Source organism: Ceratotherium simum, chromosome 20 (genome assembly GCF_057802395.1).
Source record: "Ceratotherium simum simum isolate JZ-2026a chromosome 20, ASM5780239v1, whole genome shotgun sequence".
Classification (NCBI taxonomy): Eukaryota; Metazoa; Chordata; class Mammalia; order Perissodactyla; family Rhinocerotidae; genus Ceratotherium; species Ceratotherium simum.
In genome coordinates, this window is record NC_141919.1 from 13,286,877 (window position 1) to 13,310,118 (window position 23,242).

Here is a 23,242-nt window from a genome sequence, read left to right on the forward strand (position 1 = left end):
TCTGTGAGAATTACATTTGCTGGCAATTCAGAATGCTCTGAGCAGAGCCATTTGTTGCATCTCTTGTCAAGGTATATAACGGCAAATCAACCTTACTCAGTAACCTAGTCACAGAAAATTCATTTCACAGAATTTTACATTGCTTTTTTTTTGTGAATTACAACTTCCAGGAACTCATCTTTAAGCCCCAAATGGTATGTAAAAAACATGTACCACAGACTGGGTATTGCTTCTCAATGTGAGGAAAAAATGCTGCTTGTAACTCAGCATTATATTCCCCAAGTATATTGGGTAAAGAAAACAGTGCCCAGCTCTGTGGATGATACAACTGACGGAGACTCGACTTCATTCCAGGAGAGGTAGATGATGCACACAGCACAGGGCTATATGTTACTTCTTAAGAGGGGCTATAGGTGCTGGGACTCAGTTTCCCCGTAGAAACTGCCAAACAGACTGCGTGGAGCTATATTCTGCTTTCCTATAAGGAGAAAACGATGGTTTGTTATTCAGGTTTACTCCTCAAATGGGTTACTGAAATAGGACTAGGTATGTAACCTCTTCATGTCTTTTTCATTCAACAAATATTTCTATTAAATTTCAGGCACTGATCTGTTGTTTGGGATATGTTAGTAAACAAAACAGGCAAAAATCTCTGTCTTCTTGGAGCTTACATTCTAGTGGGGGGAAGAAAAGATAACTAAAAACATAATAAATAGTTAAATTATATAATATGTTGGAAAGCCATAAAATGCTGTGGAAAAAGTAGAGCATGATAAGAGATTTGGGCATGCAAGGGGAGGGACCAGTTGCAGTTTGCAATAGAAGAGACAAGGTACGCCTCATTGAGAGGGTGACATTGGAGTGAAGATTTGCAGGAGGTGAAGTAGTTAGCTAAATGGATTTCTGGGGGAAGAATGTATCAGGCAGATGGAAGAACCAGGGCAAAAGCCTGAGAGCAGAAACAAGGCAGGACCATGTAAGGAATAGCATGGAGACCAGTATGGCTGGAGTGGAAATGAATGAGGGGGAGAATAACAGGAGACGAGGTCAGAGAGGTGATGGGGCCCAGCTTGTAGAGGGCCTCAGTGGCCGTTTTAAGGACTTTAGCATTTAGTCTGAATGAAATGGGAAGCCTTGGGAGGATTTTAAGCAGAGGAATGATGTGATCTGAGTTACGTTTTAGGAAGGTCATTCTAGTTTCTGTGTTGGGAATAGTCTCTTGAAAGGCAGGTTTGGGAGCAAGAAGACCAAGAAGGAGGCTATAGCAATAATCCAGGTGAGAGATGGTGATGACTCAAACCAGGGTGGTAGCTGTGGGGGTGGAGAGAATCGGGATGAGTGAGGGGAGTCAACCCCGGAGTGACACCAGGGTTTGTGGTATGAGCAACTGGGAGGATGGAGTTTCCATCTACTGAAACGAAAACAACCTCAGAGGGAGTAGGTTTGTGGGAGAAGATGAGAACGTAATTTTTAGACATGTTAAGTTTGAGATGTCTGTGAGACACCAAGTGGACATGTCAAGGAGGCAGCTGCATAGATGAGTCTAAAGTTCAGGAGAGAGGTTGGTCACAAGATAGAAATTTGGAAGTCATTGTCATGTCGATAAAGGAGTTCATTAAGAAAGTTGGTACAAGGAAAGAAGAAAATCAAGGACTGATCCCTGGGGCACTCCAAATTAATAGGTCTAGGAGAAGAGGGGGGACTAAAATGAAGACTGAGAAGAAATAACCAGTGAGATAGGAGGCAAATGAAAAGGAGTATGGTGTCCTAGAAGCCAAGTGAAGAAAATATATCGAGGAGGAGGGAGTGATCAACCATGCCATTGGATTTGCAGGTGAATTTCCTCCTCCGTAAAATTCGGGTAATAATAGCACCTGCCCCATAGGCTAAATGAGATAATTTATCTGAATGGCCACAATGCCTGATGCTAGTAAAGGCTCAAAAATACTACCTATTTTTATTCCTAACACCTCTGAAAAATCACTCATTATAAAGCTGTTCACTTTCCAAGATAACCCCTAGGGGGCGCTCAAGGCCTTCCTTTCTTCCTTGTTACTTTTCCCGCAAAAGATACCTCAAATTTAGACGTAGGACAAAATGGACTCCCAATGGCAGCTGAGTTTTTGCAGTAAAGGTGGAAAACTCCAGTGCAGTGGGTGTCAAACTTCGATGTGGATAAGAGTAACCTGAGGAGCTTCTTTAAATGGAGATCCATAGCAGGTGCATCCACCTGAGATTCTAATTAAGTAAATTGGGAGGGAACCTGGGACTCTGTATTTTCTACCCCAAGTGATTCTAATGTATGTATTCCCACACTGCTGTGGTGTGGGAGAAATTTTTTAAAAAATTGAAAAAAACAAGTGGCCTGTAGCAAATATTCTCTTCCTCTTTTCTTCTTGGGACCTTGGAACGATTTTTGCTTCTCTTTTCTCCTTTCTCTTTTGTGCAACCAATGAGGCAAGCCAACCCTGGGGCTTCCTCTAGGCCGGGAGGTCCTAGCAGGTCAAGAGTGGTTCCACAGAAAGTACACCAGAGGTAGATGGCTTGGGCTGGCTTTCTGTCTGTCCTCATCAGAGGACACAGAGTGGTGTGTCCCAGTCCACCTCTAGCCTCCAGGGGTGTTTTTGACCTGAACAGAGTTGGCCTATCCAGTGTCTTAATAAAATTTGAATTTATTTCCAACATTTAAGACTCAGGAGATGTCACATACAAACCCGGGTTCTGCTTCTGGTTCTGTCCCACTTCTCCAGGACAGTAAGAAGATCTGAAACCTGGTCCCGCATTCCCAGTAGCAAAGTTTCTTCCCTCAGATGGGCTTGGGCTCTGTAATTTTCCACTACCCTCTTCCTTCCTTATTGTCCCCCCAAAAAGTCAATGCCAAGTAGTAGTTGCCATTTATCATTGTATTTACACATATTTTCCTAAAGCTGAAGAAAAGGAAGTATTTCTTTGGAAAATAAAGTTATAACAAGAGGGTCTAGTGTTTTGAGAATAAATTTTCTTACACTTTCTCTCATTTACGTTACTTGCCTGACTTCTCTAGGCATTTAAGCTTACTCTCTGGTCTAGCTCTTAATCCAGAGGTGAAAAAGTTGTCCTTATATTAAAAATGATCTAGAATACTATTCAGCAATAAAAAGGAGTAAACTATTAACATGTGCAATAAAATGAATGAATTTCAAAGTTAGACTGAGCAAAAGAAGTCAAACAAAAAATGTAATACTGTATAATTCCATTTATATGAAATTCTAGAAAAGGCAAGATTATAGTAACAGAAAGCAGGGCAGTGGTTTCCTGGGGACAGAGATTGGCTGCAAAAGGCTTAAGAAAACATCTGGGGATGATGGAAGTGCTCTCTATCTCAGTTGTAGTGCTGCTTATGTATGGGGATATATAATTGTTAAAAATTCAAGTTGTACATTTTAAATGACTGCCTTTTATTGTATGCAAATTATATCTTATAAAGTTGATTTTTAAAAGTGACCTAATAGAGTTGCCGAAGGAAAGAGATGAAATCAAGTGGGCCTTGCCTAGGGTTCCTTTTTGCATATCACTGTCTACTGTAGTAGATGGCAGGCCAGGATTTGGGATTTCAAGATTCATAAGCATTGTGACCAATATTGAAATCTCCTAGACATATGAACAACTTGTGGCACAGGGCAGTAGATCTAGATGAACTGATAGAAGAGATGCAGTTGTGAGCACAAATTCCCAGAGGACTTTAAACAGCATGGAGAGCTGCACTTCTGGGCCTCGTTCCATATGGAGAGACCCACCGGGCTGCCCTGGGAGAGGACCGAGTAACCTGGATGACGCATTGGCAGGGATTGTAGGGGCTTTGTTCTTTCCCTTTCTCTTCCTTCTACCCCCTCCCCCTCTTCCTACTCCTTCTTCTTCACTAGACTCACTCAGGAACCTCAACCTACAAAAGCATTTTTCATATCTGATGAGTGCCATTCCATGTGGAGAGAGTGGAATCTGGTGTTGGCAACCCTGGCCATTCTCCTCTAGGGACAGAGCAGGCTCACCTCAGAATACACAGGGTGCTGATGTATAGGCTGTTGGTTTGACTGTATCTGGCATTGGTGGCAAACACCCCATGTTTTCTCCTCTTTGTTGTGTTTCTTAGTCAGGGTTGTGGAAAAAGCATTGTGGGATATGCAAGACGATGAGTCTGTGTGGTTGGATTGGCCTACTTTCAAGAACCACACAGAGCCCGCAGTAAATTGGGAACTGAAGAACAGTTACACGGGAGTGGGAACTGACGCTGTGGGTACCCCACCCATGTTCTCTTGGCCTTACCACTTCTTTGTGGGCCGCCTGATTTCAGCTGTAGCACTTACATTGCTTTGCCTGAGATTTTCCAGAGTGGCTGTACCCCTGTGCCTTTCTAGCAGCAATATCCGGGATTCCAGTTGCACCCCCCCTCCCTATCAGGACTTGGAATTGTCAGGTTCTTTTTTTTAGCTATTCTGATTGGTGTAGTGTTTTCTCATCATGGTTTTAATTTGCATTTCCCTAATGACTAGTGATGTTGGGCATCTTTCATGTGCTTATTGGCTATCCATATATCTCCTTTAGTGAAGTGTCTCTTCAAATCTTCTCTCATTTGAAAAAAAAATTGGTTGTTCGTTTTCTTATTGTTAAATTTTGACAGTTCTTCAGATATTCTGGATACCAGTGTTTTGGTCAGGTAAGTGATTTACAAATATTTTCTCCCAGCCTTTGGCTTGTCTTTTCATGCTTTTAGTAGTGTCTTTCACAGAGCAAGAGTTTTTCATTTTGATGAAGTCCAATTTATCAAATTTTTCTTTCTTACATGGCTTGTGCTTTAGGTGGTATATCTAATAATTAATTTGCCTAACCAAAGGTTACAGACTAGAATCAACACCTAAATGTTTATGATTCATTTTGAGTTAATCTTTGTATAAGATGTGAGAAATGAATCAAGATTCATTTGTTTGCATATAGATGCTTCTTCCAAGTATTTTTAAATAACGCACTTCAGATAAAGTCCTTTTCAACCATTACTTTACTTATTTTTTCTTTCTTTGCTCCTCAGACAAGATTTTTTGTGGGTATCCATCAGATCCAGTTTCTACATATTTAGATATAAATATGTATAAACAAAATATGGTATTATATTTATTTTAACATGTTTTTGAGATCCGTCCATCTTGATACATGTCAATCTAGTTTATTCTTTTTAGCTGTCATGTAATATTGCATTATATGAATATACCACCTTTTACTTATCCATCTCTTTATCAATGGACATTAAGGTAGAATCCATTTTTTCACCAGTATGTACACTGCTACAGTAACCATCCTTGCACACGTTCCTTGTGCCCATGTACCAGTTTCTCTAGGATATATGACAGAAACTCAATTACTAGGTACTAGAAAGTGCTTTTTAACTAAAATGGCTGAACCGATGGACAATCCCACAGCTTCACCAGATCACAAGACTCTGGAATTATTGCTAATCTGGTAGGTATAAAATAGTTTCTTATTTAACAATTTGCATTCACCTAGTTACTCGTGAGGTCAACCATCATGTAAATGTTTATTGGTCATTTCTGAATTGGCCTTTTTTGTATGTCTCTTCTTCACAGAAGTTTTTAATTTCAATAAAGATGTTTGTCAATATTTTCTATATAGAATGTTATATATCTTGTTCAAGAAATTGTTTTCAGGGGTGACCCAGTGGCATAGTGGTTAAATTCGTGTGCTCCACTTAGGTGGCCTGAGGTTCATGCGTTCAGATCCTGGGTGCAGACCTACACACTGTTCATCAAGCCATGCTGTGGCAGCATCCCACCTGCAAAATAGAGGATTGGCACAGATGTTAGCTCAGCAACAATCTTCCTCAAGCAAAAAGAGGAAGATTGGCAACAAATGTTAGCTCAGGGCCAATTTTCTTCACCAAAAAAAAAAAACAAAGAAAGAAAGAAAAGAAATTGTTTTCTACTCTGAGTTCATAATGATATCTTTCTGTATTTTCTTATTTTTTTCCATATCTAATTTTTCAGTTGAATATTTTTCTAACAAGTTAAGTCTGTTGAGATAAAATTTCCACACAGTGAAATGTACAACTCTTAAGTGTATGGTTTGATCAGTTTTGACCAATATGCTCATGTAACCCATACCTCAGTCAAAATATAGAACATTCCATTCCTCTAAAAACTTCCCTGTACCCCTTCCCAGTTAACCCCCTTCCCTGAAGCCACCACTGTTCTGATTTTTTTCTGCCATAGATTAGATTTGCCTTTTCTAGAAATTCCTGTGAGTGGAGTCATACAGTGTGTACTCTTTTGTGTCTGGTCTGGCTTTTTTCATCTCAAAAGCTTTGAGATTTATTCCTGCTACTGCACGTATCAGTGGTTCACTCATTTTTATTGCTGAGTAGTCCCACTGTGTGGATGTACCACAGTTTGTCCTTCTGATGGGTATTTGGGTTAATTCCGGTTTTGGGCTATGATGAATAAATTTGTTTTGTGGACTTAGTCTTTCTCTTCCCTTAAATAAATATCTAGGAGTGAAATTGCTGGGTGGCCACTTGAGTTTTAAGTTCACAGGTGATGGTCACTGGGCAACTGGCATAGATTGGTTGATTGCAGTTGCGACTAGAAACCACAAAGCTTTTCTTATTTTCGCTTCGATTTTCTCTGCCTGTTCCTTCCCAGCCTCCCTCCCCTCTAATTCCACCAAGATCAACAGCTGTAATAGAAAGGTGATTCTAGATTAGAAGACATTTATTGCTGTCTGGGAACGCTACTTCAGCTTGGAAAACACTATTTTATAAGGCAATAGTTTTGAAAATTTTACAGAAAAGTCAGAACCTGTTTTTCAAATGAAATATTCTGAGGAGCCCCATTATATTAAAAATACTTTTCAAAATGGTGCTGCTTTAGTTTTGTAGGGATGCCTCTGCTTGTGCCCACTGTCCCCATCCTTGCTAAGCAATTCCTTAACTTCTACAGATCATGTTTTGAAACATTTTGGTCTAAGGAAGTTGATACTTCGACAGTGGTCCATCTTCTTGTCTTGTCTAAATTGTGTGGATATGGGTGTGGGTCTGATATTTTATGTGTTCAGTTGCTACTTTAGGAAAAGTGGTACACATGAAAGACTTTAAATTGGATTCTCTAAATCTGGAGATTCTGAAGAGCTACGTGATCCTAATGGAAGCACCTCTGGGTACAGCTGTTAAAAGAAGAGAATTGGGCATTTAAATGGGGCCCCTCTGGTTCTTTTAGGACTTTAATTTTTCTCTGTGATAAAAAGGACTGAATTGGGGGCCGGCCCCGTGGCTTAGCGGGAGCACGCACGCTCCGCTACTGGCGGCCCAGGTTTGGATCCCGGGCGCGCACCGACCTACTGCTTCTCGGGCCATGCTGAGGCTGCGTCCCACATACAGCAACTAGTAGGATGTGCAACTATAACATATAGCTATCTACTGGGGCTTTGGGGAGAAAAAGGGAAAAAAAAAAAAAAAAAGGAGGAGGATTGGTAATAGATGTTAGCTCAGGGCTGGTCTTCCTCAGCAAAAAAAGAGGAAGATTGGCATGGATGTTAGCTCAGGGCTGATCTTCCTCACCAAAAAAAAAAAAAAAGGACTGAATTGATAATGAGAAAGTAGGGGTGTGTGTGTGTGTGTGTGTGTGTGTGTTTTACTGAGCTATCTTAATATCGTAACATCACATTATATTAATATATTATTATTCCCTGGATTTTGCTGTAAAATTTAATCAGGTAAAATCTAATCAGCTTTGTTTTGTTTTGCTTTTTGGTAACACTTAGTAGATGGGAAAGATACTAGGGGAGGTTCCTTTGTCTAGTGTATAATGTAGCTTGAAATGAGGTTCTGCCACACTTAAGAGGATTCTGCAGCGACAGTAAAGCAATATTGGGGGCTGGCCCCATGGCGTAGTAGTTGAGTTATTGTGCTCCGCTTTGGTGGGCTGCATTTGCCGGTTTGGATCCCCAGTGTGGACCTACTCCATTCATCAGCCATGCTGTCGTGGCGACCCACATACAAAATAGAGGAAGATTGGCACAGATGTTAGCTCAGGCACAATCTTCCTCAAGCAAAAAAAAAAGGGAAGACTGATAACAGATGTTAGCTCAGGGTGAATCTTCCTCAGCAAAAAAAAGCATTCTTCACATATGGACTTGAGGCCCTGAGTTATCTGTCATTGGTTCCAGATAAGTAAGAGGACTGACAGCACAGATTAGAGAAGCTATTTTCCTCTGATGTTCTGCTGCTGTTCCTTTGTGGAGCGGGTAGCCACCCTGTCATCTCTGATTGGTCTACTGTGTAACTGGATTAATCCAGGAAGGATCGAAGTGGAGGGGCATGTTAGCCTCACATGCAAACCCCTAGGGAACACTCAAATCTTTATGTCTTCCCTCACCACCTCACTGTCTTCCCTAAGGAGAAGACCACAGATTATAGGTCACAGACAAAATGGACACCAAGGATAAATTTAAGCCACTGTACTAGGGAGCAGAGTTCTGGTCGGAGGAAGAAAGGGATTATAATTAAAATAGAAGTGAAACAAAAACACTCTTGGCCCTCTGGGAGTGCTTCATGCTCGTTCCCCTTTCTCTGAACTCATAAAGATAGATAGCCCCCGACCTCTTTTTCTGCTTGAAAGGAGGTGCCCCCACCCTTTGGAGGCAGAGTGGACATCAGAGTTGGGCCTACAAGCAACTTAGGACTGCTCTAGGCCAGGAAAAAAATCATGTGGCTCATGCAGAGTCCAGCCTGGCCTGCCTATGAGTCCATAAGGACAGAGACCCTGGAGCCCTGCCCAGGGCTGTGGTCACAACAGGACACTGGTGTTCAGGGTCTTGCCCTTGCTCCCGCTTGGTTCCCCCCAGCTCAGCTCTTGAGCCTTCACTTGCCTCTCTTTTCTGTCTTGTTCCTTGTTCCTGCCCTTGCACTCACTTACCTCCATTTCCCAGATTTGCCCTCTACATTCTCTGATGATTTGAGTTTGGACTCGCACTTCTGGTCCTCTCCTTTCCTTGTCAATTCAGGAAGCGTCTTCAATTCTAGTTGGTTCCCCTACCCCAGACCCTACATGCTGGCATGAATGCACCTGAGTGGATGCCCCACCTTGGTCATCTCTTCTTGATTTGGGTACCAACAGTGACTGAAAATTCCAGTGAATACTTGAAACACATTTTGAAAAATAAGCACTGTCCTTGCCCTTAGAGGATTATAATAAAAAAGAGACAAAATCGATTGAGTATGACATCAGCAAAATTATGTAAAGCATTATCAATCAAGTTAACCCTAACCTGGTTCATTAATCCTAGAGTATTCTGAATTCATTTATTGCCTTGGAATAAGATATCTAACATTACTGAAATATTTAAGTAAATTTACACTGTGGTAGCATTTGTTAGAAAAAAGTTTGATCTATAATTCAAAACATTGACGGGCCGGCCCCATGGCTTAGCGGTTAAGTGCGTGCGCTCCGCTGCTGGCGGCCCGGGTTCAGATCCCGGGCGCGCACCGATGCACCGCTTCTCTGGCCATGCTGAGGCCACGTCCCACATACAGCAACTAGAAGGATGTGCAGCTATGACATACAACTATCTACTGGGGCTTTGGGGGGAAAAAAAACATTGAAAAGAATTAAATTAGATTTGTAGCTGTACAACAGAAAGGATTAATCGGGAAGAGGTAATTCTCTGGTTTAGATTTAAATCAGGGAAGAATGTGAGTTAGTATTCAATTATTAATTCAATGAAGAGATAAAGATAATATTTATGATTATTTATGATTTATTTTGATTATTTATGATTATTATTGTGAGATTGGAAAGTTTATCGGATTCATCTATCCCTTAGATGAGTCCCATAGACCTTAGAATAGAACTCGGTAATATTACATGACAGACTCTGTCAAAGTGAGGCTTGAATACGGTTTCCCTTCCTTCCTCCAAGAAAATCAGAGTTACTAATATGTTCTGTAATGATTATTTACACAATTAGGTGCAATAAGATGAGAAAAAACTACTTGGAATTAAATTTGCTGACTATTTTTAAGATGCTGTCGAGCAAGTTGTAAACACTCCCTCCTCCAACTTGAGTTTCATGTAAATTAATATGCATCCTGAATTTTTGATGAAGTATCTTCTAATGGGTTTCTGTGGGCCCAACTAAATAATGATAATGAACTCCAAATATGCTATTTATGATGCAAGATATTTGCTCCCAGCACTCTACCGGAAGATGAGGGAGTTGAATCACAGCCTTATGTTTAACTCCTTAAGTTTTTCAGATCAAAAGAACTCCAGTAACCCATCAACCAGGTTCTGAATGGCTTATCTCAGATTATCTCTGAAAATCTTTTCGCCGTTCAGTTCTTGTGCAAAAAGACTTCTAAATAATGGTTCAAGTTCAGCTTGAGGAGGATATGATGGCTGTTTGGACTGGTTTTCAGTTCAAATCCTCATTTGATTTCATCCTCTCCCTCAGATTCTGCAGGGCCTTTATCAGCACACCAAATAAACTTGAAGCTATAGAGCAAACACTGGGTTTCAAGTGTCGTCAAAGAGAACTCAAGTGCCTGAAACCAGAGCAATCAATAATTTTTTTGCAAATACACTGTAGAAAAAAAAAAGAGCTTGCTTGTTTCTCTCTCCCATGCATTTTTTTTTCACCAATCAGCTTTTTGGTCTGTTTCACTGTTCATAAAAATTTGCTCATCGACTTTGATTCTAGTTAGAACAATTTGTCTAATCTTTTTGGATCTGCAGTGTCAACTACCCCTGTTTTTCTGACAGTTCAAACAGAACGTTATGAAAGATACTAGCATGTGTTATCTAATTTCCTGGTCTTTCTCTTCGTGACATCCTGTAATAATTGCAAAATCGTAGTTAAATGCCAGTATGATGATGCTATTTATTGCTTTTCAGTTTATTGACTTGGTAATACAAAAAGCATTTCCCCCAAAAATGTATTTATGTACAAAGTTAAAAAGTAGTCACAGGATTGTAGAATTTTAGAGGAAGACGAGGCCTTTCAAAGAGCATTGAGTCCAATATCTTTATTTTACAGGTGTGGAAAATGAAGAACAGAAAGTATAGATGACTAAGTGCAAAGATTTGTAGTGCAAAGTCCTCCAACGTTCTTCAAAATATCCTTTTTTGGGCCCTAAAGTTATAGCAGCTTCTAAACAGTCTAGCTCATTCTTAAGACTCAGATTTCTCCCCTCCCCCCACCTCAAACATTTAATTGATCATCAGGCCTTATCCATTCCACCCATTGAGAACTCCCAAATTTGTCTCTTCTCTCCATTTCCAACATCACTACCATATTTTAGGTGATCATTGCTTTTGGGTTAAAATCCAAACTGCTTAGCTTAGTTAAGAGCCTTTTACAGGCTTAACCCTGTCTTTCTACCTTTTTGTCTTCACTTGCTTCTTCCAGTCTATGCCCCAACAAATGATAAGCTACTTACAGTTCTATGAATAGACCATGTTCTTTCTCATTTCTAGTTCTGTGCATTTATTTCCTTAACATATATCTCCTTTTTCCTCCTCTCGTGTCCATTTACCTGCAGGGTCTATTTAGCCATTAGATCTTAGCTGAGTTATCCCTGCCCTTCAACCCATTCTGATTTGAGACCTCTGTTATGTATTCTCATAGTTCCCATATTTCTCATAGTACTCTTTCACTCTCATAGTATTCAGAACACTGTACTGTAATTAATGGTCAGGTAGCTTATTAGGATCCATGGTTAGATTCTAAGTTCCTTGGGGACCAAGATTATATCTTGTGAGTTGTTTTGTCTCAGAACCTAACCTATTACCCAGCAAAAAAAGTAGGGACTCAATAAAGAATAATAACAACAACAGCAGCAGCAGCAATGATAATGGCTAATTTTTATTTGTTTTCTGTGTTAGACATTGCACTAAATTTGTCATCTGCATTATCAGTATTCCTTTTGTGATCATTAATTTTATATACCAACTTAGCTAGGCCATGGTACCCAGATATTTGATCAAACACATCTGGATGTTGCTGTGAAAGTATTTTTTAGGTAAGATTAACATTTAAATCAGTAGACTTTGAGTAAAGCAGATTATCCTCCATAGTGTGGGTGGGCCTCATTCAATCAATTGAGGGCCTTAACAAAAGACTGACCTCCCCTCAGAAAGAGAGAATTCTGCCAGAAGACTGCCTTTGAACTCAAGCTGCAACATCAACTTTTCCCTGGGTCTGGTCTGCTGGCCTACCTTGCAGATTTTGGACTTGCCAGCCTTCACAATCACGTAAGTCCATTACTTAAAATCTCTTTCTCTCTCTCTCTCTCTTTTTCTCTCTCTCTACATGCACACGCGCACGCGTGCACACACACACACACACACACACACATATTCTATTGGTTCGGTTTCTCTGGAGAACCGTGACTAATACACCTTCCGATAGCCCTATGATGAGGGTAATATTATTTTCATTTAGAAATGAGCAAACAGGACCACAAAGAGGTCAATAAGTTAACTGTCCAAGGTCATTTATCTAGTAAGTAGACAAACCAAGTCCTGAATCAAAGAACTGGACCATAAAATTCATGATCTTAACTATAGTATGCTAGGAATGAATGAATAATTAAATGAATGAATCAACAGATAAATGAGACTGGCTCATTCTTTATGTAAACATCACACGTAGTTAAATGTAATATCTCTGAAATCTGTAATGATTCATAATCTTCTATCAAAATCATCCAAACATGCAATGAGAAAACTGAGGTTCACTGTTGTTATCCAGGTGGTGAATGACTTGGGAGTTATAAAATCCAGGTCTCCCGAGGGTCAGTACTGGAATCTTTCCACCATACCAGCACAGCCTTTTCCACAACATGTGGTCAATGACTCCAATTATCTGTGGAAAATAGATGATATAAGGAAATGTCCCTGAGGTAGAATCCTGGGGCCAACCATACTGCCCAACTCCAGGGAGCACATTTCCTTTTCTTCTCTCCAGAAACTACACAAGCCAGAGCACTAATACATGTGAATTTCAAGTCTAGCTGGTGCATCCTTCAAACCACAGCACCGTTTAACCATCTGGGGCAAAACAATGGGATAAAGAAGAGAAAGGAATTTGATAATATGAAGTTGACTTTTCATTGAACTCTTCAGCCAGTTAGTAACTTCCCTTTTTCATCTTCCCTTGGCCTTTAGAACAGAACTCTATATTTTATCACAAGGCTTTTAATTCTTTGTTGACCATTAGGTTAATGGTGCTTAATGGTGCCTGTGACATTTTCATATATGCTTAGTGAATACTTGCTAAATGAATGCTGCGTGCCTGTTCAGGAATGATGGCTGAGCATCTATTAGACTGATGGAAATTTCACCATGGAAGGTAATCTCACCTCACCTTGCCAAATATCTTTTTCCTCACAGCCACCAGCATGAGTGCCTTGAAGCTGTCCAAATATTAATGAGAGCTCATGAAGATATGCCAGGAGGGGCATACTTCCTACCTTCAAGAAGAACGTGATGTGATATTTCCTTCCTGGCTCATTTTTTTGCGGTAGAAAAATATCTCTGGTCTCTCTCAAACACACATTGTACATCTGCTTTAACCATTAAAGTAAAGAATGCACTCAAGATAAGAATGCATACTTCCCCTCCGACGCCCTATTGGTAGCCCCAGGATTAGTCCCTTTCCCCGACATTAGGGTCATGTTGACCTGCTAATTTGCAACTGAATACCTCTTTGAAACTTTGATGAATATGTATCCTGGGCAAGTTTAAGGTATGTTCTTTGTTCTAAAAAGGTACAAGACTATACTGAAAACCATGCTCCTACTGAATGCTTTCTTCCCTTGTGGAAACTGCCTTCTCAGGTTATAACCCTCATCCTGGTTCAAGTAAAACTCACCCTACCTCTCTTATCTATAGAATAGTTATTGGTTATTTTGCGTAGACAGCTTCAACCCCATTTATTGAATTCTGACCATGGTACATGATTTATATATATCATTTGACTCTTACAATCATCCTAAAATACATGATTCTATTTTTCTTCAAGTTTACAAATGAAGAAACTGAGGGTCAGAGAGGTTAAGTAACTCACTTACAATCACACTGCTATTAAGTGGTACAGTCAAGATTGCACCCCAGTTGAGCTGGACTCCAAAAGCCACGCTAAACTAATGTGTTATGAAGACCCGGTGAAAAGATGTATGTGAAGAGCCATTTTAAACTGTAAAGTCTGATTTTGCTAAAAGTGAAAGACTTCAGTAACTTGAGATTTATTGATATGCAGTTTCCATTTGGAATTTTTATGAACTGTAACAGGAAAACTATGCCGTGCCATTCAAAGAGGCACCATTCACCTTATCTACAATGACTTATAGTTAAATAAAATGTGAATAGTGCCCCCTGAAGTTGTGCAACGTGGGGGCCCTGAACTGGAGTTAAGCTGTTAGAAATTGGTCCAATAGAGGCCCGAAATTTTATTTAGCTGGTTGCAGCATATACATATAGATCAAACACACTAAGTATTTGCAGCTTCAGCCATGTTATTGGTTGTTGGCAACAGGGTTTACATCATGAGAGCTTGGGAGAATGAATTGTTGCATACACTGCTGTGATGCTTCAATCCTTGTATTAGTAGAGTTGTCTATAAACTATTAAAAAACACTTATTAGTTCCATCCAGCTTTCTGCCTGATGAAACAGGCTTCCACACAGAAGATAAGCAGAAGAGAATCTCTTTTACTCTATCTGGCAATGATGAGAATATGACTGACTTAGGTAAAAAATAAATCGTAGCCCACGAATCATTGAGTTTTCATTTATAAGTAATTGTTGAATATGTGTTATGATAACATCTCACAAAAGGAAAATATTATGACATTTACAATAAAGTAAACATTACAATACGAACGACAATTTGTTCCTGAAAACTAGTAGTGGAATTGAAAAGGGCTTCTGGGGCAATTGAGTTTCTCCGTAAATTTGTTGATAACCAGCTGTCATTATTCTTCAGTGCTTTCTCAACAGGTGGCTCTCAGAGCCAAGTCTGTATTATTACTGGTGATGGCATTTCTTCAACATTAGTTGGCATTAGGCTCATATTTTTAAACCTTTATAAGTTTTCTTCTTTTGGGTTTGAAAATTTGTTGCCTTAGTTTATAATCTTTCTTGTTCAGTTACCTTTGTAGGAAAATTCCAGGCCCCTCTTTCTCTGCATCAGATTTTATCTGTTAATAACATCTCATCTAGCATGTGCTTATTCAGAATGTCATCTTTCCCTTGCTAGCTTTCTGGAAATATTTTAGAGTCAGTGTTGGCCCATGGTTACTCCTATCCAAATCTGAATGGTTGACTTGTTGAATAATATACACTATGAAAACTTGGCCCTGAAGGTTGAGTCTTTTTAAAAAAGTATTGGTCTAGTTGTTTCAGAATCCACTTACACACACTCAGAAACTGGCACACAAACTGCGGATACAGTACTTTTTCTATAGGCTTGGATAAGGTATCAGGTCAGAGTCTGCTCCTGCGGCTGCGTTCCTTTGTGAAGTAGATGCACATAAAGCTAAGTCGAGTGTTCAAGCTGCAAGTGACCAGTGGAAAACTGAGGCCCAGAACCGTCGCTGTGATGTGCCTGAGGCTTCACAGTTCAAGGCGGAATTAAATGTGGTGCAACCTGCCTTCTAGTTAGTGCTCTTTCTTCTGTTTCCCTGTGTTTCCTGTATGAATTTGACCCTGAAAGTTAAGAACTGTGTAAAGGAAGTTTAAATCAGCACTCCTCTGTAAAATCACAAAGGTGAATTAAAGGTTACTGTGGCTCAGCTCCTAAATTTTATCATTTAATGGTCAATATTTCAGTAAATAATTATTCCTTAATGTATCTTCTTTTTTAAAAATAAATTTTTATTTTAGAATAGTTTTAGATTTACAAATTTATTGCAAAGATAGTACAAAGAGTTCTTGTATACCCCACACCCAGTTTCCCCTATTATTAACATCTTACAGGAACACAGTATATTTGCCACAATTAATAAACCAATATTGATACATTGTTCTTCATTTTATCTTCTTTTTTACCGTCATAGTTTGGATTTGCATTAAGAGAGGTCCTCCATAATTTTTGTAGAGAATACATAAGTTTATCTGAGATGTTAAATTAAAATTATAAGTAAATTATTATTGTTTAAAGTTATTCTTCATATTTCTGATCTCATATTCTATTTTCCATTGGACAGTAGTCTCATCTATAAGTTTAACAAATGCTTAAATTTTGTTTATTGTGTGCCAGACGTTGTTATAGTTTCTTTATAAATAGTAAGCATTTAATCCTCATAACATCCCTACATTCTATTGTTGTGGTCAATTACAGATTGGAAATTGATGCTCAGAGAGGTTAAGTAACTTGCTCAAGGTGACACAGGGCAGTCTAGCTCCAGAGTCATGCACTTAATCATGCAGTACTGTGCTTTGATCCTAGAAGGCAGAGTGCTAGCCTTATTCATTTCTGTAGTGTGGTGGGTGTATTAGTCAGCTTGTGTTAGCTGTAACAGAATACCACAAACTGGGTGACTTAAACAACAGAAATGTATTTTCTCACTGTTCTGGAGGCTGTAAAGTCCAAGATCAAGTTGCCAGCAGGGTCAGTTTCTGGTGAGATCTTTCTTGCTGGCTTGTAGGTGGCTGCCTTCTCACTGGCCTTTCCTCTGTGCACACATACTCCTGGTGTGTCCTCCTTTTCTTTTAAGAACACCAGTCCTATTGGATTAGGGCCCTGCCCTCATGACCTCATTTAACCTTGATTACCTCATTAAAGGCCCTCTCTCCAAGTACAATCATATCAAAAGTTACGGCTTCAACATATGGGTTTTAGGGAGACATGGTTCACTGTATAACACTGGGTAATCACAAAATGTCTGCTAAATTGAATTTACATTTTTATTCTCCCCAAAGCCCCCCAGTGCATGGTTGTATATCCTAGTTGTAGGTCCTTCCAGTTCTTCTATGTGAGCTGTCACCACAGCATGGCTACTGACAGACAGGTGGTGTGGTTCCACAACTGGGAACGGAACCCTGGCTGCCCAAGTGGTGAGAGCACCGAACTTTAACCACTAGACCATCAGGGCTGGCTCTGAATTACATTTTAAAGTAATGCATTCTGGGCTGGCCCTGTGGCTTAGCGGTTAAGTGCATGCATTCCGCTACTGGTGGCCCAGGTTCAGATCCCGGGCGCGCACCGACGCACCGCTTCTCCAGCCATGCTGAGGCCGCGTCCCACATACAGCAACTAGAAGGATGTGCAACTATGACATACAACTATCTACTGGGGCTTTGAGGGGACAAAAAAAAAAGGAGGAGGATTGGCAATAGATGTTAGCTCAGAGCTGGTCTTCCTCAGCAAAAAGAGGAGGATTTAGCATGGATGTTAGCTCAGGGCTGATCTCCCTCACCAAAAAAAATAATAATAATAAAATAAAAATTAAAAAAAATAAAGTAATGCATTCTATATCTGCTCAAACCAGGTCGGTTTTATTTGTTGTTCTGTTTTTTTTTTTTTTTTTATCGCCTTAGATGCATGTTTACAATAATGTTACAGTTCAATCCCAGGTCCTTCTATTCTGTAGCACCATTATCTTCACAGTTTATCTCCTATTCTTTCCAGATTATTTCCAGGGAACACGATATTTGCCATTGAAGACATTGTTACAACCAGGCACATTTGTCATTTTTTCCCATAAGCTTTTATAAACACCTCATGGTGAGATCAAAGCAGTTAATTTATCATTGCTAAAAAAAATTATGCTATCATTTTAAGCAGCTCATTTTTGTATTTTAGATCCAAGCTGGTGATTTATTTACTTACGATCTTTTCTTTGTGAGGCATCTTGGAACTTCAAAAGTAATTAATTGCAAATAATTCAAACAATACAGAAATATGTAAAGTAAACTATCATCCTTCTTCACCATCCCCACTCCATCCCAACCAAATTCATTCCCTTGAATTAACCACTATTAACAATTAGTGTGTATTCTTCCAGATTTTTTCTATGCATGGATAGATAGATAAATGATTGATAAAAAGATGGATAGATTAGATCCATACATACATACATATAGTTTTCTTCTGCATCTTTCTTCTATGGTCATACTATATGTGTTGTTCTGTAACTTTTATTGATCACCAATACATCAAGGTGATGATCCCTGTCATCACAAAGATCTGCAGAGCAGGTTACCTGAACCAGCCCTAAGCAAATGCCTATGGATTCTACCCACCTACACATTTCTTTTCCAAACTCTGAGAACATGTGAACAGAACCTGCAAGGGAGAAAAATCTCTTAGAAATTAGGGTTCCTATCAACTTAAAATAAAATCAAATAGTTGCTTTATCCTGCTCCCCAACACCTCTTCCAAATCTCCAATGTATTTAGTTATTCATGGTTTATGTATGTATGTATGTATTTAGGCTTTGCTTGCTTCACAAATGATTTTTGATTTATACGAATATTATTATGAAGCTCGTTCTTGCCTATCACTAGAGCGGGGTAATTCTAGATTACAGAGCAAGTCCGCCTTCTGCATTGTATACCATGGGATGAGATGCAGTACTGAGCAAGAAAAAACAAAAAGCATTTGATCATCACAGCGATATCCCCCGTAATTTGATTGCTGCTGAGTTGCTGGAGAAACTGCCTAGAAAATAGGAAATGAACTTAGCAGAGATAGAAGGCTGAAAGGCATCAACAGATCATAGCACCTATGATCTTAACAGCCAAACAGTGAGTCCTTATCGGGAATAGACAAGCAGTTCCCTGTCCGTCCTCTGCCTGCCCGCCCTGTCTTGTGGATCTGCAGCTGTGTGGCAAGCGCACAGGAGAGGAACTGGTGCATAGAAATGAAAGTGGCAGCCACCAAAAGCAGAATACTGCAGTCAACTTTGGAGTAGATATTTATGGATTACTAAATTTTGTAAATTACTAAATTGTGTGATCTACTCCAACGTGGCCATCTGAAGCCATCAACACACTGTGGAATGACGCCTCCCTCTCTGCAAGGGAGTGCAGTGAGGTGTTGCTGCTCACACATTGAGTTTTCTTTGCTTCCACTGCTGCTCCTTCTCCGTGTATGTAAGTGTCCACAAAATTCAATGTTCTGTTGAAGTTCATCTACTTTAAGTCCACTCCATCTCATGGAGGTATCTCCCTTTTCTAAACTCAGAGCATAAGTTATCTATACCAAGCACTTGCCAAATATTTAAGCATGTTTTGGACATATATTGTCTTGTAATGTGATTTAATTTTCACCAGTTTTACTTCTCAATTCCCTAACTATGATGTAAACTTTCTTAAGGCTTTGTACTGTAAGTGTTTTAGAAATTTCTGACAGTTTCCAACAGGCTTCCTCCAGGACCAACTCAAAAAGTACCTTTTATTTGAAGATTTGCCCAAGCACCATGGTGAGATTTATTGCTTACCATTTTTTCAGGGTGAACTTGGACAGTTCCTCCAAAGTGGGAAATGAGAAAGCATAGTGTTTTTCTCAAATGCTTACAGAAGAAGTGAAAGCTTGAGGTTGCCAAAGTAGGATGATTCCTGGACACAATTTAAGGCTAACACCCAGCAAAAGCCGGTTGCAAATGGCAGGTTCTGATTTAATGGGCAGCCGGTCAAAGAAACACACAGACCCGAAGAGTTAGAACTGGAGGATAAAGGTAAAATTAGTGCATTCCATTGGCGCACACACACAGGTGGTGTCCTCTAAAAGGAGAACTTGCTGTTTACCTCAGGGCCATGTTTCTGTGAACGGCAATCCATTTACAAGTAGAACCGTGATGTGGTTCAGCCATGTCTCAGCTAATACAGTGTAATTTTTTCCAGTTTTGATCCCTCTTCCTATTTCTTTATGGTACATAAGAAATATAAGCTTAGAAATACTCACACATGCACACACACACACACACACACACAAAAACATTCTAAATAGTTGTGCGATTTAATCAAATTGAGACGGGGTTTCTGTGATAATACCACCTTTCTCCCCTCAAAGTATGTTTATTCAGCATTTCAACATGACTTCATGGTTCTCTACTTATTATGACTGCCCTGTGTGATAAGCCCTAGTAGATGGGATAGTAATACTTCCCAAATCTAGGGAATCTTAGATTTCAAGGCTCTTCTTTCTCTTGTTACTGGAGGGTAAGTTCCTTTAGAGTGAACAAATCAGGTCTTAGCATTATTGTAACTCCTGGTGCTTAGCATGCTGCCCAGCATATACATGTTGGAAAGCTAATCTTCTGCCTCCTGGCTGCTCACACACCGTGGTGCTGATGTGCACACTCATGCACACACTCATACACACGTGATCTATATATAGTAGAACTATGATTTTAAAATCTGCTCTTTTGGATTCTCTATGCCTCCGCTTCATTCCATTAGAATGAGAATTGATGTGAGCATTACCAGGTTTGATCTTTTACATTGATCAGCTTGTTGGTAGCGTAGCGGATCTCAAACGCGGCTATATGTTATAACCATCTAGGGAGTTTTGTAAAAATCCTGATGCTTAGGCTGCACCCGAGACCAAATAGTCAGCATCTTTGCGGCCAGGACCCAGACATCAGTACTTTTAACGCTTCCCTAGTGATTGCTATATGCTGCCGAAGTTGACCACTGCTGCAGTAGAGATTCCCTCAAAACAAGTGAAAAGAAACATCAACATCCTAAATAAAAAGGCAACATCTGGAGTGGTGGAAAGAATGTTAAAGTAAGAGTCAGAAAACTTGGATCTAAGTTCCAACTCTACTACTTACAAGCTGTGCGACATTGGGCAGTGTTCCAGCTGCCTGTTACAGTGTAACACACCACCCCAAAAATCAGCAGAGTGAAACAATATTTGCGTGCGTCTCATTATGCTCAGACATCCCATAGTTAGGAATTCAAAAAGTGGATAGTGGGCATGACTTGTCTCTGCCTCACAATGGTTGGGTACTCAGTTGGGAAGACTTGAATAGCTGAGGTTGGAATCCCCTGGAAGCTTCTTTACTTGTCTGGAGCCTGGGCTGGGATGAGTAGGCTTGACTGAGACTGTGGACTGGAGTGCGCATATGAGGCCTCTCCTAGTGGCTTGGGCTTCTTCACAACATGGCAGCCTTGGGGTAGTCGGGCTTCTTACACAGTAGCTCAAGGCTTCAGAAGTGCATGTTTCATTAATCAAAGTAGATGCTGCATGGCCTTTACAACTCAGCCTTAGAAGTCACTTCCAGTGTAGTCTATGGGTGGAAGCAAGCCTGCCTAGATGCAAGTAGAGGGGACATGGAACCCACCTCTGGATGGCAGGAGTGTCAAAGACTTTGTGGCCGTATTTTACTATTTCCACAGACAGGTTACATTCAGCCTCAGTATTAGTTATCTATTGCTATGTAACAAATTGCCACAGAGCAACTTAAAACAATACACATTTATTATCTCACAGTTTCCGTGGGTCAGGAATCTGGGCCTGGCTTAGCTGGTTTCTGTACTTCAGGATCTCGTGCAAGCTGCAGTCAAGGAGTTGGCTGGGCTATCGTCATATCAAGGCTTAACTGGAGGAGGATCCCCTTCTGGGCTCATGTGGTTGTGGGTAGGATTCAGTTCCTGGTCGCATGGGCCTCACCAGCATGGCATCTTGTGGGCTGAGAAGCAATAGAGAGAATCTGCTTGTAAGACAGAAATCTCAGTCTTTTCTAACCTAATCCCAAAGGGACATCACTTTACCTTTGCTATATGCCTTTGATCAGGAGCAAGTCGCTAGGTCCAGCCCACACTCAAGGGGCGAGGATTATACAAGGGCATGAATACCAGGTGGGGATCCTTGGGGGCCATCTCAGCAGCTGGCTTAACAAACCCCCCTATAAAATGGAACATTAACCCTGGCTTGCCCAACTCACAGGCTTTTTATGAAAATTCAGTAAGCTGGTATGTTTGACAGTGTGTTTAAAGATGTATATCACTGTACAAAAGTGAGTAATTTTCAGCAGAGAATACATTGTGACTGTCTCAGAACAGCCTTTCCTCGGAGAAGGAGAGGTCTGTAAAGGTGAAGTGGCACATTTATATGGGAGGAGAGAATGTAAGTTCTTTTTAATCAGTAATTTCTCTGATTTTCTTTTCACTTATAGCTACCTAACATTGTTCAAATAAAGAATGTGACCTCTTCTTCCTAGGAGAAATGGAATTTATTTTTTATTGAAAGCATTTACGAATGCTTAGATCCATCATATCTTGTGCATTTCCAAAGCAAACTGAGCAAAAGGTCAATGTAAATGTCCTTATGAATGAAATCTTAAAAATGTTCGCATCCTAAAAGGCTAATCTTTAGATAAAACTGCTGAGAAATTCTTGTTTTTTAAAAAACACTACTTTCTAGTTCTTAAGCTAGAGAGAATTTTTTTTTTTTTTTTGTGAGGAGGATTGGCCCTTAGCTAACATCTGCCAATCCTCCTCTTTTTGCTGAGGAAGACTGGCCCTGGGCTAACATCCATGCCCATCTTCCTCCACTTTATATGGGACGCCGCCACAGCACAGCTTGCCAAGCGGTGCATTGGTGCGCGCCCGGGATCCAAACCAGCGAACCCAGGGCCACCGCAGCAGAGGGCGCGCGCTTAACCGCTTACGCCACCAGGCTCGCCCCTAGAGGGAATTTTTGATGGCCAGAAAATATTGACTGGTGGGTTTATGTAGGACTATACCCATTAAAACAAGGTAACTGAGTATCTCACTTTTTTATAAAATAGTTTTATTTGCAGATGTCAAATAGCATTAATAAAACATTATACAGTGTATAAACTGAAATCTTTAAAAATCAATGCTTAAAAGAAAAATTTTACACCCAATAGGTATAAAAACAAAGTTACACATTAAGATGTATAATGTGATGTTAATTTTGTATAAAAAATGTATTTAATTTCTATATATACTTAGGCAAGATAGACACTAAAATGTTAAAAGTGGTTATCTCTAAGTGATATTAGAATATTTTTATTTTATTGTCTTTGTCTTTTTTTAGTTTTCTACAGTAAGTATTCTTTACTTTTATAGACACAGAAAAGCTATAAGAATTCAAACTGAGGGGCCAGCCCCGTGGTGTAGTGGTTGAGTTTGGTGCTCTCCGCTTCAGCAGCCCAGATTTGCAGGTTAGGATCCTGGGCGCAGACCTACACCACTTGTCAAGCCATGCTGTGGCGGTGAACCACA

The 23,242-nt window shown here is 40.0% G+C and overlaps 1 long non-coding RNA gene across 3 annotated transcripts in view; it reads left to right on the forward strand.

Annotated features, from left to right (window-relative positions):
- Positions 1-11,155, forward strand: part of LOC147914364 (uncharacterized) — a 121,579-nt gene extending 110,424 nt beyond the window's left edge. For all 3 annotated transcript variants that reach the window (XR_015555376.1, XR_015555377.1, XR_015555378.1), the window contains one exon: positions 11,077-11,155. This is a non-coding gene — a long non-coding RNA (uncharacterized LOC147914364). The remainder of the gene's footprint in view (positions 1-11,076) is intronic.
- The last annotated feature ends 12,087 nt before the right edge of the window (positions 11,156-23,242 follow it).